This window comes from Aotus nancymaae, unplaced genomic scaffold (assembly GCF_030222135.1).
Source record: "Aotus nancymaae isolate 86718 unplaced genomic scaffold, 86718_ANA_hifiasm-v0.15.2.pri h1tg000003l, whole genome shotgun sequence".
Taxonomy (NCBI): Eukaryota; Metazoa; Chordata; class Mammalia; order Primates; family Aotidae; genus Aotus; species Aotus nancymaae.
In genome coordinates, this window is record NW_026988414.1 from 64,845,809 (window position 1) to 64,861,065 (window position 15,257).

Below are 15,257 nucleotides of genomic sequence, written 5' to 3' on the forward strand. Positions count from 1 at the left end.
ATAAATTGAAAAAAAAATCATTTGTACATTATGCAACCAATACCTTTTGATCTGGTAGGAAATCTTGACATAAAGGTACCATTACTGGCAGTGGGGGAGGGGGCAAGAAAATTCACAAACAGCAATAATTCTAATTAAGAAATCTGTTTATCTAGGAAATGGTATTATTTCTTAAAAACAAGTCCTCACCCCGGGTACAGTGGCTCACAACTGTAATCCCAGCACTTTGGGAGGCTGAGGCAAGTGGATCACAAGGTCAGGAGATTGAGACCATCCTGGCTAACACAGTGAAATCCTGTGTCTACTAAAAATACAAAAAATTAGCCAGGCGTGGTGGCGGACACCTGTAATCCCAGCTACTCTGGACGCTGAGGCAGGAGAATCACTTGAACTCGGGAGGCAGAGGTTGCAGTGAGCCGAGATCGCGCCACTGCACTCCAGCCTAGGCGACAGAGTGAGACTCTCTCAAAAACAGAAAAAAAAAAATTCCTCAGATGGCAATGAAGAAAAATGTCATGATGATGTTACAATATGTCAGTGGTACAGAATGCAAACAATGTTAAATCCTGTTTTCAAAGAGAGTAAAAAATCAAGTTATTTCTAAAGTAACATGGGTACTACATTTAATTTAAATGTACCTGATAATAATCACAAGGTGAAGAAAATGTCATCAGAACATGAGGTTTATTTTTAAGAATAAAAAATACCCAATAAAAATGAACAATATTTTCTTTACTGCTGAATTCTCCTTCCGAATCTTTTACTTTACATTAAAGCCAAACATCACTAATCTGAATATCAATAAAATTTCCAAGCTGTAACAAAAATGCTTTTAAAAGTTAAGAAAACTGTTAAAATTACTTTTTAAAACTTGGAAACTTAACATTGTATCCAATGAGGTATTTGTGATCCTGATGAAAAGAAGTTAAAAAATAAAAATTCTGAACAGTTTTCAGTAAATTTGTGCTTAAAAAAAAAAACAAAACTTAATTCTCCATTAATTCCAATTTCTAGGAAAATTATGAAACTATGCTAAAATTTGGGTCCAGACAGGACCAAATATCTATGAATCAATGCCAACAAATATTTCTGCTTGAATAGAAAAAGAGACTGTTCTCCTACGAATATTAATTTGGAAAGCTAACTCATTCACTTTCTAAAGTCTTATTTTTATGTAACTGGATTGACAGAAGGCAGCCAAACAAAGGCATTCGAAAAGTTTCCAAAATTTGCATCTCACAGGATTGTGGGTTCACACTAAAAGCCTGCTGGGCTTGCATTGTCTCCCTGGGGGCCTGGAAAGAGAAGAGGCTTCGTGGCCCCTGCAAGAGCTACCTGAGTCTCCCAGGTAGGTCCCAACCTGCTGTGGCTTCCTTGCAACCACCACCCAGGTTGCCCATTGAGGCCCTTCAGCACTCAACCAGGGCAGCAAGTCCCTCGCCAATACCAGAGGGCACTGCCCCTACACCCACCTGTTGCCTGGACTACCTCTTTCCAGCAATTCTACATTGAAACCTGTGTGACTTTTACGAGTCTATTTAGTCCTATCAGGACTCATGGGAGTCCATGAAAACTACTTATTCTTAGTTTCAAACATAAAAACTAAGCCTTAAAATTTAAATACTTAGAAAACATATTTAAAGACAATTGAATATGCAAAATTTCAATTATTCCTAAAGATTCACAATTGGGTCCGGCGCAGTGGCTCACGACTGCAATCCTAGCACTTTGGGAGGCCGAGGCAAGACGATAACTTGAAATCAGGGGTTGGAGACCAGCCTGGGAAACGTGATGAGACCTCATCTCTTAAAAACAAAAGATTCTTGTTCTCTATGCAGTATAAGACACAAATAATATTTAAAAAAAAAAAAAAAGAAGAAAAAAAGATTCACAATGGCAAAAATCAGATATGGCATCAGCTATATTGGAAAAAAAAAAAGACCCTGAAAAACAACAAACACAATAACCTGACCCTCCTTGCTTTTTTCATTATTAATGAATGCAAAAAACACTGTTTTAGAGAATTATGACTATTTGCACATTTTTTGGTAACTACCTGTCAAAAAAACAATCTTGAGAGAAATGTATTTGCTATATTATCATGCCATGTGCAATATGTGGCACTGAAACTTGCAAAGTATTTGTTGACCATGCATTCCCTCAATCCTGATACCAATACACAGCTTCCTTGACATGCAAATATATTAAAGTATTCTCAATGTCTACAAAATGAAATAGGAAACCATAAATACAAACTGAATAAATTGAAAGCTTGACAAGTTTAATTTTCTCCAAAATCTCAAATATTTAACTAACTTATACTAAAAATAAATACAATCATGATACAAGCACAAAGTAAAATCATAGTCTGTTACTCAACATTTTTCCTTGATTTACAACACATGGTTTGTTTTTGTTTTTGTTTTTGTTTTAAGATGGAGTCTTACTCTGTCACTCAGGCTGGACTGCAGTGGCACCATGTCGGATCACTGCAACCTCCATCCCCTGGGTTCAAGCAATTCTCCTGCCTCAGTCTCCCAAGTGGCTAAGATTACAGGCACCCACCACCATGACTGGCTAATTTTTATATTTTCAGTAGAGATGGGGTTTCACCATGTTGGCCAGGCTGGTCTCAAACTCCTGACCTCAGGTGATCCACCCACCTTGGCCTCTCAAAGTGCTGGGATTACAGACATGAGCCACCATACCTAGGCAACACATGGTTTTAATAAACATATAACCAAACCCTCATTAATGTTCAAAAAATTAAATTCTATCTAGACTACATTTTGTCTGATTAATTCAACATTTTTCCTCGTTGTTAAATAGTAAAACAAATGTCTCCATTGACCCTTTCTTCATGTGCTGCTCTTGAAGCAGAAGGAGGCATTGTCCATCTGTACAAACTCCTTCAATAGCATGATACTGAGAGCTATCCACATTGATAACTTTTTTTTTTTCTGAGATGGAGTCTTGCTCTTGTGGCCCAGGCTGGAGTACAATAACACGATCTCATCTCACTGCAGCTTCCTCCCCTCCTGGGTTCAAGCCATTCTCCTGCCTCAGCCCCACCGAGTAGCTGGGATTACAGGTACCCACCACCAAGCACAACTCATTTTTCTATTTTTTGTAGAGACAGGGTTTCGCCATGTTGGTGGGGCTGGTCTCAAACTCCTGACCTCGTGATACGCCCGCCTCAGCCTCCCTAAGTGCTGCGATTACAGGCGCCCACCACCAAACCCAGCTCATTTTTGTATTTTTAGTTGAGACAGAATTTCACCATGTTGGCGAGGCTGGTCTCAAACTCGTGACCCCGTGATCCGCCCACCTCTGCCTCCCAAAGTGCTGGGATTACAGGCATGAGCCACCAGGCCGGGCCCACTGGCAACTCTTTGAGTACTGACATCTTATTAAAAAGAAACTTTTTATAAAAAAAAGCATTTGCCTGGTTCTTTACTGTGCTTTAACATATGTTACTTTTTTTCATTCTTAAAAGTTATCTGTGATGTTAGCAGGCTGTGATTACTCCCATTTGAGAAATGATGAAACCAAGGCTCAGAAATGGAAATAAATTTTCTAAGGTCAAACAGCAAATAGGTGCAATGAACTGACTGCAAGTTTAGTATCCCAGACCCAGATCCCAAATATAACTGACCTCCTTGCTAGGCTCTCCAGCTACCAAAAAAAGAAAAGAAAAAAGAAAAAGAAAAAATATCACAGCAAAGCCCACTAGATAAGGAACAAATCTCTCCACTAGATGAAGAATTCATATCAGTTTTTAAGAAATGTAAGACACATAATCCCATGTTATTTAAGATGTTCCAGATTGGATGAAAAAAAAATAGCACACTTAGAAATCCTTTCTTAAGAAGCCTAAAATGAGTAACAAAACTTAAAAACAACCCAAGAAAACTGCAAACCAGATTCATTTAAGAGTACTGATGATCCAGGAGTGGCCAACTTGGAAGAAAAAAAAAGAGTATTGATGAAATTTCCTTTTTAAAATGAACAAACTCCAGGCCAGGCATGTGGCTATAATCCCAGCACTTTGGAAGACCTAGGTGGGTGGATCATTTGAGGTCAGGAGCTTGACCAGCCTGGCCAACATGGTGAAACCCCACCTCTACTAAAAATACAAAAATTAGCCAGGCATGGTGGCAGGCGCCTATAATCCCAGCTACTCGGGAGGCTGAGGCAAGAGAATCGCTTGAACCCAGGAGGTGGGGGTTGCAGTGAACCGAGACCACACCATTGCACTCCAGCCTCGGCAACAGAATGAAATTCCATCTCAAAAAAAACAAAAGTTAAATAGATAAGAAACGAAATGAGATAAACTACCTACAAAAAAAAAAAAAGAGCCAGGCAAGGTGGCTCAAACCTGTAATCCCAGCACTTTGGGAGGCTGAGGCGGGTGGATCACATGAAGGCAGGAGTTCCAGACCAGCCTGGCCAACACAGTGAAACCTTGTCTTAAAAAAAAAAAAGAAAGAAAGAAAGAAAAAAGAATCCAACACAAGTTTCTTGAAAAAAAAAAAGAAAAAGAAAAAGGCCAGGCACGGTGGCTCAATCCTGTAATCCCAGCACTTTGGGAGGTCGAGGTAGGCAGACCATGTGAGTCAAGACCAGCCTGGCCAACATGGTGAAACCTCATCTCTAAAAAAAAAAAAGAAGGCAGCAAACCACGCTGCCATGTGCGTACCTATGCAACAATCTTGCACATGTACCCCAAAACCTAAAATGCAATTAAAAAAAAGAGTCTTTTCCTCCCTGGATGTCTAAGGATAGGCTGCCATCATGAAAGACACAGTAACTATTCACACTAGAAAGTTCATGACCAATTGACTACTTCAGAGGAAAAAAAGGGTTATTGATATCCTTCACCCAGGGAAGGCAACAGCGCTTAAGACAGAAATTAGGGAAAAACTAGCCAAAATGTATAAGACCACACTGGATGTCATCTTCATATCTGGATTCAGAATTCATTTTGGTGGTGGCAAGACAAACAGCTTTGGCATGATTTATGATTCCCTGGATTATGCAAAGAAAAATGAACACAAACACAGACTTGCAAGACATGGCCTGTGTGAGAAGAAAAAGACCTCAAGAAAGCAATGAAAGGAATGAAAGAACAGAATGAAGAAAGTCAGGGGGACTGCAAAGGCTAATGTTGGCGTGGGCAAAAAGTGAGCTGGAGATTGGATCACAGCCGAAGGAGTAAAGGTGCTGCAATGATGTTATCTACGGTCGTTGTAGATTTTTCACGAGAAGCTTAATAAACTAAAAACTTTCATGGGGGGGGGGGAAGAAAAGCCTATACTTTCAGTCACCCACTCAAAGGGATACCTGGGACCATTTGAAGAATCTGATGGACTCTCAGAACAGAATAGAAGTAACAATATACTAATGATCAGATAAAGCACGTCCTCAGGACTGGAATTTAAACAAACATTTGGTTTAAAAACAAATGAAAAGATGGAGGTAAAAAGGGAACAAAGACTGGTATGGTGGCTCAAGCCTGTAATCCCAACATTTTGGGAGGCTGAGGCAAGTGGATCACAAGGTCAGGAGATAAAGACCTTCCTGGCCAACATGGGGAAACTCCGTCTCTACTAAAATACAAAAAGTTAGGCAGGCATGGTGGCACACTCCTGTAGCCCCAGCCACTCGGGAGACTGAGGCAGGGAAATCGCTTGAACCCAGGAGGTGGAGATTGCAGTGAGCCGAGACTGTGCCACCGCACTCCAGTCTGGAGACAGAGCAAGACTCCGTCTCAAAAAAAAAAAAAAAAAACGGGGAACCAAATGAAGGAATTTATCTGCTTCTTTAACTTTGCTTAACAGGAGAAAACACTGGGAGAGAAGAATGCTCTGATAAGTAGAGGTGAATGCTCAAGGGTCAGGGAAGCCCAGCAAGTAAAAAAAAAAAAAAATCCTGTTCAACACTACCCATCAGCTGAGGCCCACCTGTCACCAAACAATGTGTGTTCATTCATGTGCTTTTCCAGGGATCAAGACCTTTCTAGAAAGACCCCTAATGTAAACAGGATTGGAAAAAGAACAACAAAAAAAGACCCCTAATGACCAGACACAAGCAATTCAGATCCAGGTTCAAGTTATTCTTGTCAGTTTAATTAGGGAACGACCCAGGAGGTGGAGGCTGTACTGAGCTGAGATGGCACCACTGCACTCCAGCCAGGGCAACAGAGCAAGACTCGTCTCAAAAATAAATAAATAAATAATTATTAGTAACTAAGTTAATAATCTGTTTTTTTTTTAAGTGGATCCCCACTCTGGGTTCAAGCAATTCTCCTGACTCAGCCTCCTGAGAACTGCGATTACAGTGCCACCACACCTAGCTAATTTTTGTATTTTTAGTAGGGATGGGGTTTCACCATGTTGGCCAGGCTGGTCTTGAACTCCTGACATCAAGTGATCCACCTGCCTTGACCTCCTAAAGTGACAGGATTACAGGCTAGAGCCACCCTGCCCAGCCAATAATCTGTATTTTTCTATAATATGCACATTTATCTGTGTTTAATCAAACAAAAAAGCAGTGGCTGGGAGTGGCTCACACCCGTAATCCCAGCACTTTGGGAGGCTGAGGAGGGTAGACCAAGAGGTCAAGATATGGAGAGAGACCATCCTGGCCAACATGGTGAAACCTCATCAACTACAAATACAAAAATTAGCCAGGCATGGTGGTGCACGACTATAGTCCCAGATACTCGGGAGGCTGAGGCAGGAGAATTGCTTGAATCCAAGAGGCAGATGTTGCAATGAGTGGAGATTGCACCAATGCACTCCAGCCTGGCAACAGAATGAGACTCTGTCCCCCACCAAAAACAAGAAAAAGAAAATAAGAGTGGTAAAACGGGTGGTAACGTTTTGGAAACTTTTGTCCCAATTTTATATATTTATGTGTGCTGGGTCATGATGGGTAAGATGTGTTTCCCAATGTGTGTCCTAGTTTTACAGTTTCTTCAATTTTTGCATATATGCAAAAATCATTAATTTGCACAACAAACAATTATTGAACACCTACACTATAGTGCTGATGAGGCATCAGCGTGCTATACAGAACAGAAGGGAATAAAAATACTTGGTCTCTACCCTTGTAGAATTCTTACAGTGTAGAAACAATCAAATAATCACATAAATATATGATTATAAACTGCTAAGTGTTAGGGAAAAATACAGGGAATTAAGATAGATCCTCATTAGGGAAGCTGATTTAGATTGGGGAAGAGAAATGAGTAACAGGTCAGGTTTCTCTGAGGAAGTACATTCAAGTAGAGATAAGAAATCTGTATGAAAAGGAGGAAAATGAGAGGAAAAGTCAGCCAGGCATAAAACAGCACATTCAGGAAGGCTGTATACAATATGAAGAAAAGCCAATGGGTAGAGAGAAAATGTAGAACCATCTAGATAAGACTTGGGCGGGGCTTGGGATAGAAAGAGATACCAATGGAATTTTAAATATCCTGAGGACTAGGAGAATAATCCAACAGGCATTTTTTAAGATCAGGCTGAAAAGAGATTGGAGGGAGGCTGGAGTGAAAGCTAGGTTGATGCACTGGAGGTGGAGACAAGTGGATTGATCCCCACAATATTATTCCTGAAGCAGAAATGACAAGGTGTAGAGATACTTTGGATGTGAAGGCTGAGGAACCATGAAGTGTTGCATAACTCATAATGAAATGAGTGAGCAATGAAATGAGATGAGATCCATGAGAAATCCCAGAGAAGCAAAGCTGAGAAGAAAGATCCGAGTTCCATTTGTTATAGTTAACAAGTAGAGATGCCAAATTAATACCTGGAACTGGATGGAGATATAAAAAAAGAAGTCATTAGCAAAAAGGCTTTAATGACTCATCATTCTGCTCCTTAAATATCCACCCACACTAACATACAAATACAAACCCTGAAGAATCCAGAATAAATTTGACTTTATGCAGTAGCAGTTCATAAATACCATAGTAGCTGAAATACCATGTGTATCTGAACAGTATGCAGAGCAACAGTATAACTAAACATTCACACTCTTAAAATAATCTACTTCCACGAAATCATAGGGAATCAAGTGTCCACTGTGTTCACTGCTATCCACATCTGACAGTATATGGCACATAGTACAAGTTAATCTACTGAAGAAATGTATCCACTACTGTGCAGAATAAATCACCAATCAAAAATAAAACAAATGGCAGGCATGATTGCTCATACCTGTAATCCTAACACTTTGGGAGACTGAGGCAGGAGGATCATGAGGTCAGGAGATAGAGACCATTCTGGCTAACATGTTAGCAGCTGGGATTACACGTGCCTGCCATCATGCCTGGCTAATTTTTGGTATTGTTTTAGTAAGGACTGGGTTTCACAATGTTGGTCAGGCTGGTCTTGAACTCCTGACCTCATGATCTGCCCGCCTCGGCCTCCCAAAGTGCTGGGATTACAGGCATGAGCCACCACGCCAGCATCACTATCAATATTTTTGTTGGAACCTTTCTCCGTGCATGCATGAGGGTAGGGAGGGAAGAGAGATACACAAATAATGGCATGACTGGTTAAGACTATGAAGGAAACTACAGAACGCTGCTATGGCCAGTGTGCAGGACTGAAGTAAGTGACAACTCGGCTAAGCCTTCGTGTTAGAAAATCTCAAGGATGAGACGGAATCAACCAGACAAGGAAGTGCAGTTGGGGTAACAGCCTAGGCAGAGGGAACAACAGCATGGGCAGAGTACCAGGCCCATTCAGGGAACTGGGAAGAAAGATGAGTTTGGTAGTAAGGAGACTGGCTGGGCAAAGTCAAACACAGAACTGAGGATTAGGACTTGTTCCCTAGAGAAAGCAGCCTTGAAGCAGGAACAGGGGGGATAGGCTCCTTAAAGAAACGATTCTGGGCTGGGCGCGGTAGCTCATGCCTGTAATCCTAGCACTTTGGGAAGCCGAGGTGGGTGGATCACATGAGGTCAGGAGTTCAAGACCAGCCTGGCCATTATGGTGAAACCCCATCTTTAAAAAAAAAAAAAAAGAAAGAAAGAAAGAAATGATTCTGACTGCTTGTATGAGGAAAAGATAAGGCCCAGCAAGTGTGGATTTAGAAGACTGTAACTCCCCAAGGGTAGGGAAGATGAGGAAGCAGAGAATCTTTGGGGAGTTGGGGAGTAAAAAAAAACAATGGGCCGGGCATGGTGGCTCACGCCTGTAATCCAAGCACTTTGGAAGCCAAGGCGGGTGGACCACCTGAGGTCGGCCAGCCTGACCAACATAGTGAAACCCCATCTTTTAAAAAAAAAAAAATGACCTAATATTTTTAATCTATATCTTAGGCTCCACAAAATGGTCTAGATTTGTAGGGATAAAAAAGATACAATTACCTTAATTATGATACACCTCCTAACAAATTCGTATCAGAATTAGAGCTTGTGGGCCAGGTACAGTGGCTCGCACCTGTCATTCCAGAACTTTGGGAGGCCAAGGCAGGGGGATCACTTGAGACCAGAAGTTTGAGACTAGCCAGGGCAACACGCTGAGACTCCATCTCTACAAAAAGAAATTATTTTAATCAAAAAAAAAAAAAAAAAAAAAAAAAGAATCTGAGTGACGGCATCAAGAGAAAAAAAAGAAAACAAGAGGTTGGGGAGAAGCATTAAATATTAATATTTGGTTCAGGTACAGTGGCTCATGCCTGTAAACTCAGCACTTTGGGAAGCCGGGGCAGGCGGATCACAAGGTCAGGAGTTTGAGATCAGCCTGGCCAACATAATGAAACTCCATCTCTACTAAAAAATGCAAAAATTAGCCGGGCATGGTATCAGGCACCTGTAATCCCAGCTACTTGGGAGACTGAGGCAGGAGAATTGCTTGAATCCAGAAGGCGTAGGTTGCAATGACCCAAGATCACACCACTGCACTCCAGCCTAAGTGAAAGAACGAAACTCCTCATCAAAACAAAAAATGTATATATATATAAAAATATTTAACAAAAGGGAACATAAATTTTTCAGCAGACATTGAGCTTAGTCAAAGCATAGAATGTACCTATCTTATCACTATATCCCTAATAAATACATAGCAAATAAGTGAATATCAAGAGAATAACCATTAGCAGTATAAAGACTATGCTATCAGGAAGGGATGATCAGGCTGGGCTCAGTGGCTCACGCCTATAATCCTAGCACTTTGGGAGGCTGAGGCATGAGGACTGCTTAAGCCCAGGAGTTTGAGACCAGCCTGGGCAACATGGCAAGACCACAAAAATTAGCCAGGCATGATTAGCCTCCTGTGCTCTGGCTCCTGATCACAGGCAGCAGAGAGGTTGCTGTGAGCCAAGATTGTGCCACTGCTGCACTCCAGCCTGGGCATCAGAGTTAGACTTTGTCTCCAAAAATAAAAAAGGAACAGATGATCTTAATAATGACATCCAGAGGCTGGGCGCGGTGGTTCACGCGTGTAACCCCAGAACTCTGGAAGGCTGAGGTGGGTGGATCACCTGAGGTGAGGCGTTTGAGAACAGCCTGGCTAACATGTTGAAACCCCATCTCTACAAAAATATAAAAATTACCCAGGCATGATGGCGGGTGCCTGTAATCCCAGCTACTGGGTAGGCTGAGGTGGGAGAATTGCTTGCACCTAAGTGGGGGAGGTTGCAGTGAGCTGAATTCATGCCATTGCACTCCAGCCTGAGCAACAGAGCGAGACTCTGTCTTCAAAAAAAAAAAAAAAGGAGAGGAAAACACAGCACTAGCCATAGGATAAAGCCCCACTTTAGAGAACTGAACTTGGTAGTGGAACACGGAAAGGTCAACAGGCCCCTCCAAGGCTTAAGAGAGTATCCCCCAAGACCAACTATCCCTCCTTATGCATGCAGTCTTTCAACAGAAAATTACATTAACCCAGAAATTACATTATATATATATATACCCAAGAGTAAAGAAAACAGATGTCCGGGCGGGGCACGGTGGCTCACGCCTATAATCCCAGCACTTTGGGAGGCAGAGGCGGGTGGATCACGAGGTCAAGAGATCGAGACCATCCTGGTCAACAAGGTGAAACCCTGTCTCTACTAAAAATACAATAATTAGCTGGGCATGGTGGCATGCGCCTGTAATCCCAGCTACTCGGGAGGCTGAGGCAGGAGAATTGCTTGAACCCAGGAGGCGGAGGTTGCGGTGAGCCGAGATCGTGCCATTGCACTCCAGCCTGGGTAACAAGAGCGAAACTCCGTCTCAAAAAAAAAAAAAAAGAAAACAGATGTCCACAGAAAAACTAGTTCACAAATATTCATAGCTGCATTACTCAAACAAAAGCAGATATACCATAAATTCTATCAACTAATGAATAAACAAAACGTGATGTGCCCATAATAGAATATTAGCCATTAAAAGGAATGAAGTGGCTGGGCGTACTGGCTCACGTCTGTAATCCCAGCACTTTGGGAGGCCAAGGCAGGCAGATCACTATGTCAGGAGTTTGAGACCAGTCTGATCAACACAGTGAAACCCCATGTCTATTGAAAATACAAAAATTAGCTGGGCGTGATGGCACGCACCTGTAACCCCAGCTACTCAGGAGGCTGAGGCAGGAAAATCACTTGAACCCAGGAGGTGGAGGTTGCAGTGAGCCAAGATCGCGCCACTGCACTCCAGCCTGGGCGACAGAGTCAAAGTCCGTCTAAAATAAATAAATAAGTAAATAAACGGAATTAAGTACTGATAGGCTGCAACATGGATGAACCCTAAAAAACATGCCAAGCGAGGCCGGGCGCGGTGGCTCAAGCCTGTAATCCCAGCACTTTGGGAGGCCGAGGCGGGTGGATCACGAGGTCAAGAGATCGAGACCATCCTGGTCAACATGGTGAAACCCCGTCTCTACTAATACAAAAAATTAGCTGGGCACGGTGGCGCATGCCTGTAATCCCAGCTACTCAGGAGGCTGAGGCAGGAGAATTGCCTGAACCCAGGAGGCGGAGATTGCGGTGAGCCGAGATCGCGCCATTGCGCTCCAGCCTGGGTATCAAGAGCGAAACTCCGTCTCAAAAAAAAAAAAAAAAAAAAAAAAAACATGCCAAGCAAAAGAAGTCACTCACAAAAGACCACACAGTGTATGACTCCAGGTATATAAAATTTTCTTTTTTCTTTCTTTTTTTTTTTTTTTTAAAGACGGGGTTTCACCATGTTGGTCAGGCTGGTCTTGAACTCCCGACTTCAGGTGATCCGCCCGCCTCGGCCTCCAAAGTTCTTGGATTACAGGCATAAGCCACCATGCCCAGCCTAAAATTTTCAAAATAGGCCGGCCGTGGTGGCTCATCCCAGCACTTTGGGAGGCCAAGGTGGGTCGATCACGAGGTCAGCAGATGGAGACCATTCTGGCCAATCTGGTAAAACCCTGTCTCTACTAAAATGTAAAAATTAGCTGGGCGTGGTTGTGTGCGCCTGTAATCCCAGCTACTCTGGAGGCTGAGGCCAGAGAATCACTTCAATCCAAAAGGCAGAGGTTGCTGTGGGCCGAGATCGCGCCACTGCACTCCAACCTGGCGACAGGGCAAGACTCCGTCTCAAAAAAAAGAAAAAAAATTTATAGAATAGCCAAATCTATTGAGACAGCAGATTAGTGGTTGCCTAGGGATAAAAGGGGAGTATTCAAAAATATACTGTGGTAATGGTTGCACAAGCCTATTCATTTATTTACTAAAACCTATTTTTTATTTATTTTTAATTTTTACTATTTTTTTAAATTTTTTTTCTTATTTGGAGTTTTACTCTGTCCCCCAGGTTGGAGTACAGTGGCCCATCTTGGCTCACTGCAACCTCCACCTCCTGGGTTCAAGAGATTCTCCTGCCTCAGCCTCCCGAACAACTGAGCATTTCAGGCGCCCGCCACCATGCCCAGCTAATTTTTGTATTTTTAATCGAGACGGGTTTTCCCCATGTTGGCCAGGCTGGTCTTGAACTCCTGACCTCAGGTGGTCCACCCGCCTCAGCCTCCCAAAGTGCTGGGATCACAGGCGTGAGCCACGGTGCCCGGCCTGATTTTTAACTTTAGAAAAGCAACTGACTGTTAAAGTCTGTTAATAAAACAAAATAATTAAAGTCTGTCAATAAAACAAGTCTTTGATGTAAACTGTATTGTATTGCCAAGTTTGTGGGTTATGGTAAAGCTTATTTGCAAACTTTTCGTTACACTGAAATTGGGAGAAAAAGGACCTAAAAAATCCCAAACAGCCATGTAATCCGTTCCAAAACAAAGTATGAGGGGGACTGCGCCGAGACCAGCAAGGTAAGAAAACAAGCGATAATCGCAAAGAAGAGACTGCTACCCAGTAAAAATGGACCTTTAAAAATTAAAACCACTAGTTTTCAACCACAACTCTTCGAAATAAGAATATTAGTCACCGTTGCCATAGGAAACAGTAAAGCCAAGTTGCCAGGAATTTAAACATTTTTTTTTAAATACCGCAAATTAAAATGGGTGAAAATAGGGCAAAGTTTAGTGTGAATCTAAGTGGCCGGAACCTACCAGTAACTTTCACCGGGATAAAGGTGACTCTGCTTTTCTAACCTACGCTTCCGAACAGTGCTTATGATAAATCACCTCTCGGGGTTAGTTTATCAAGTACAAAAAAAAAGTTTACCCTCTCTCTTCCGGAAGAAGGAACCTGACAAAACCCCTCTCCGTATCGCCCACAATCAGAGCGAACCAGCGCAGGCTTGCACCGCGCAGCAAGGGTAGCCGAGCATCGACTCCACGCGGAAAGCATCCGAATCCAGCCTGCTGGCTTTTCTGGCCAAGCACGGAGGAAAACCCCAAGCTCCAGCCTGCAATCCCGGCCTGCCTGGCTCCCTCCTCCACGTCCCCACCCCACGCCACGTTCCGTGCCTGGCAGTCCACTCGCCCTGATAAATTCGCATTTATTAAGCACCCGCTGTCTACACCGCATCATGGTTCCTCCAGGCACTGCAGGAAGAAATGCCCCATACCGGGGGAAAGAAACACCAAAAGGACAGCCGCGAGGGTTGAGGACGACCCCGAATGACGGGCTGGCTGCCTGCTGCGACGGGTGGTCTGGAGAGAAGCTTCTACCCTCACCATGCGGGTCATGACACTCCTGGGGAAGGGAGGGCTCCGAGGGGTGCACCAGGCCCGGCCTTCCTGGAGTCAGCCACAGACCGACTAGGGGCGGAAAGAGGTCCCCATCTCCTGACCGCCCGCGCGCTCCTCAGCCCCAAGAAGACGACCCAGACTCCGGATCCCGGGAGAACGGCGAGCTCGGGCACCGAACATCCGTAAGGGCCGGAGCGGGCTGTCACCGGCCCCCGCATCCCTCTCCTGAGGCTGCGGCCGGCCGCTCCCTCACCAAGGTGACAGTCTCAGCAGTCACGAACGGACCGTCTCTACCCCGGCGTCGCTGCTCGCCGGGACGCCCGCACCCAGGTGCCCCATGCGGAGGGGGGCAGTGCCGGGAAGACCTCCTCGGCCCCTCCCCCCGCCACGGCCCCTGGACTCCGGAAAAGCGGTTACCTGGCGCGCGGGTGGGGGCGAGAGCAGGACCCGGAGGAGGAGGATGAGAAGACGACACTGGCCTCCGGCCCAGGGAGATTTAGGAAATTCGGAAGACTTGTTCCGCACTAGGTGACAGCTGTTCGCTGCGCACGCGCACAGGACCCTGGCCGCCTGAGCCGCGCCTCACCCTCCCGTCGAGGGGGTGGGCGGGAGGCAGCTGCGAAGACGCGCGCACCGCCGGCTCTCCCTGAGCGAGGGCGCGCGCGCGCCGTCACGTGACCACTGGGGCCCGCACTTGGTGAGTCACGTGAGCTTACAAACAGCTTAAAGGTGCCCGGCACCTTCTTGCCTTGGGCATAACTTCCGCGGTGTGATTAACTTAGGCTTGCTGGCGCGCATCTTCTTGTTCTCCGGACACAGGCATGTCCCATTCTTTCCGGAGGGGGAAAATACTCAAGCAGAAGGAGAAAACAGGTGCATAGAACCTTGCCCGGAAGCGCCTGCTAGGGTCCCACTGGGCTGGACCTGATGCAGTCCACGCGCCACACGTCCTCCTGGGCCCCTACGCGCACCTATGGCGGCCTCCGACGCGCGGACGTCATCGTGGCGTTGCCAGGGGTGGAGCCTCGGAATGCCTTGGAGAGCCTGGCGAGAAAGCAGGGACTCGCTGCTCTCCGGCGATGACAGCGCTCTATGCAAGTTGAGCCTCCTTCCCACAGTGGGAAATCCCGAATGGGCGAAGAGTGCCCGCGT

General features: G+C 44.6%; 1 protein-coding gene across 3 annotated transcripts in view; it reads right to left on the reverse strand.

Moving 5' to 3' along the window:
• Nucleotides 1–14,749, reverse strand: part of KDM4C (lysine demethylase 4C) — a 390,541-nt gene extending 375,792 nt beyond the window's left edge. For all 3 annotated transcript variants that reach the window (XM_012451385.2, XM_012451384.2, XM_012451386.2), the window contains exon 1: nt 14,523–14,749. The gene's annotated coding sequence lies outside the window, so the exon portion shown is untranslated. The remainder of the gene's footprint in view (nt 1–14,522) is intronic.
• Nucleotides 14,750–15,257: the final 508 nt, after the last annotated feature.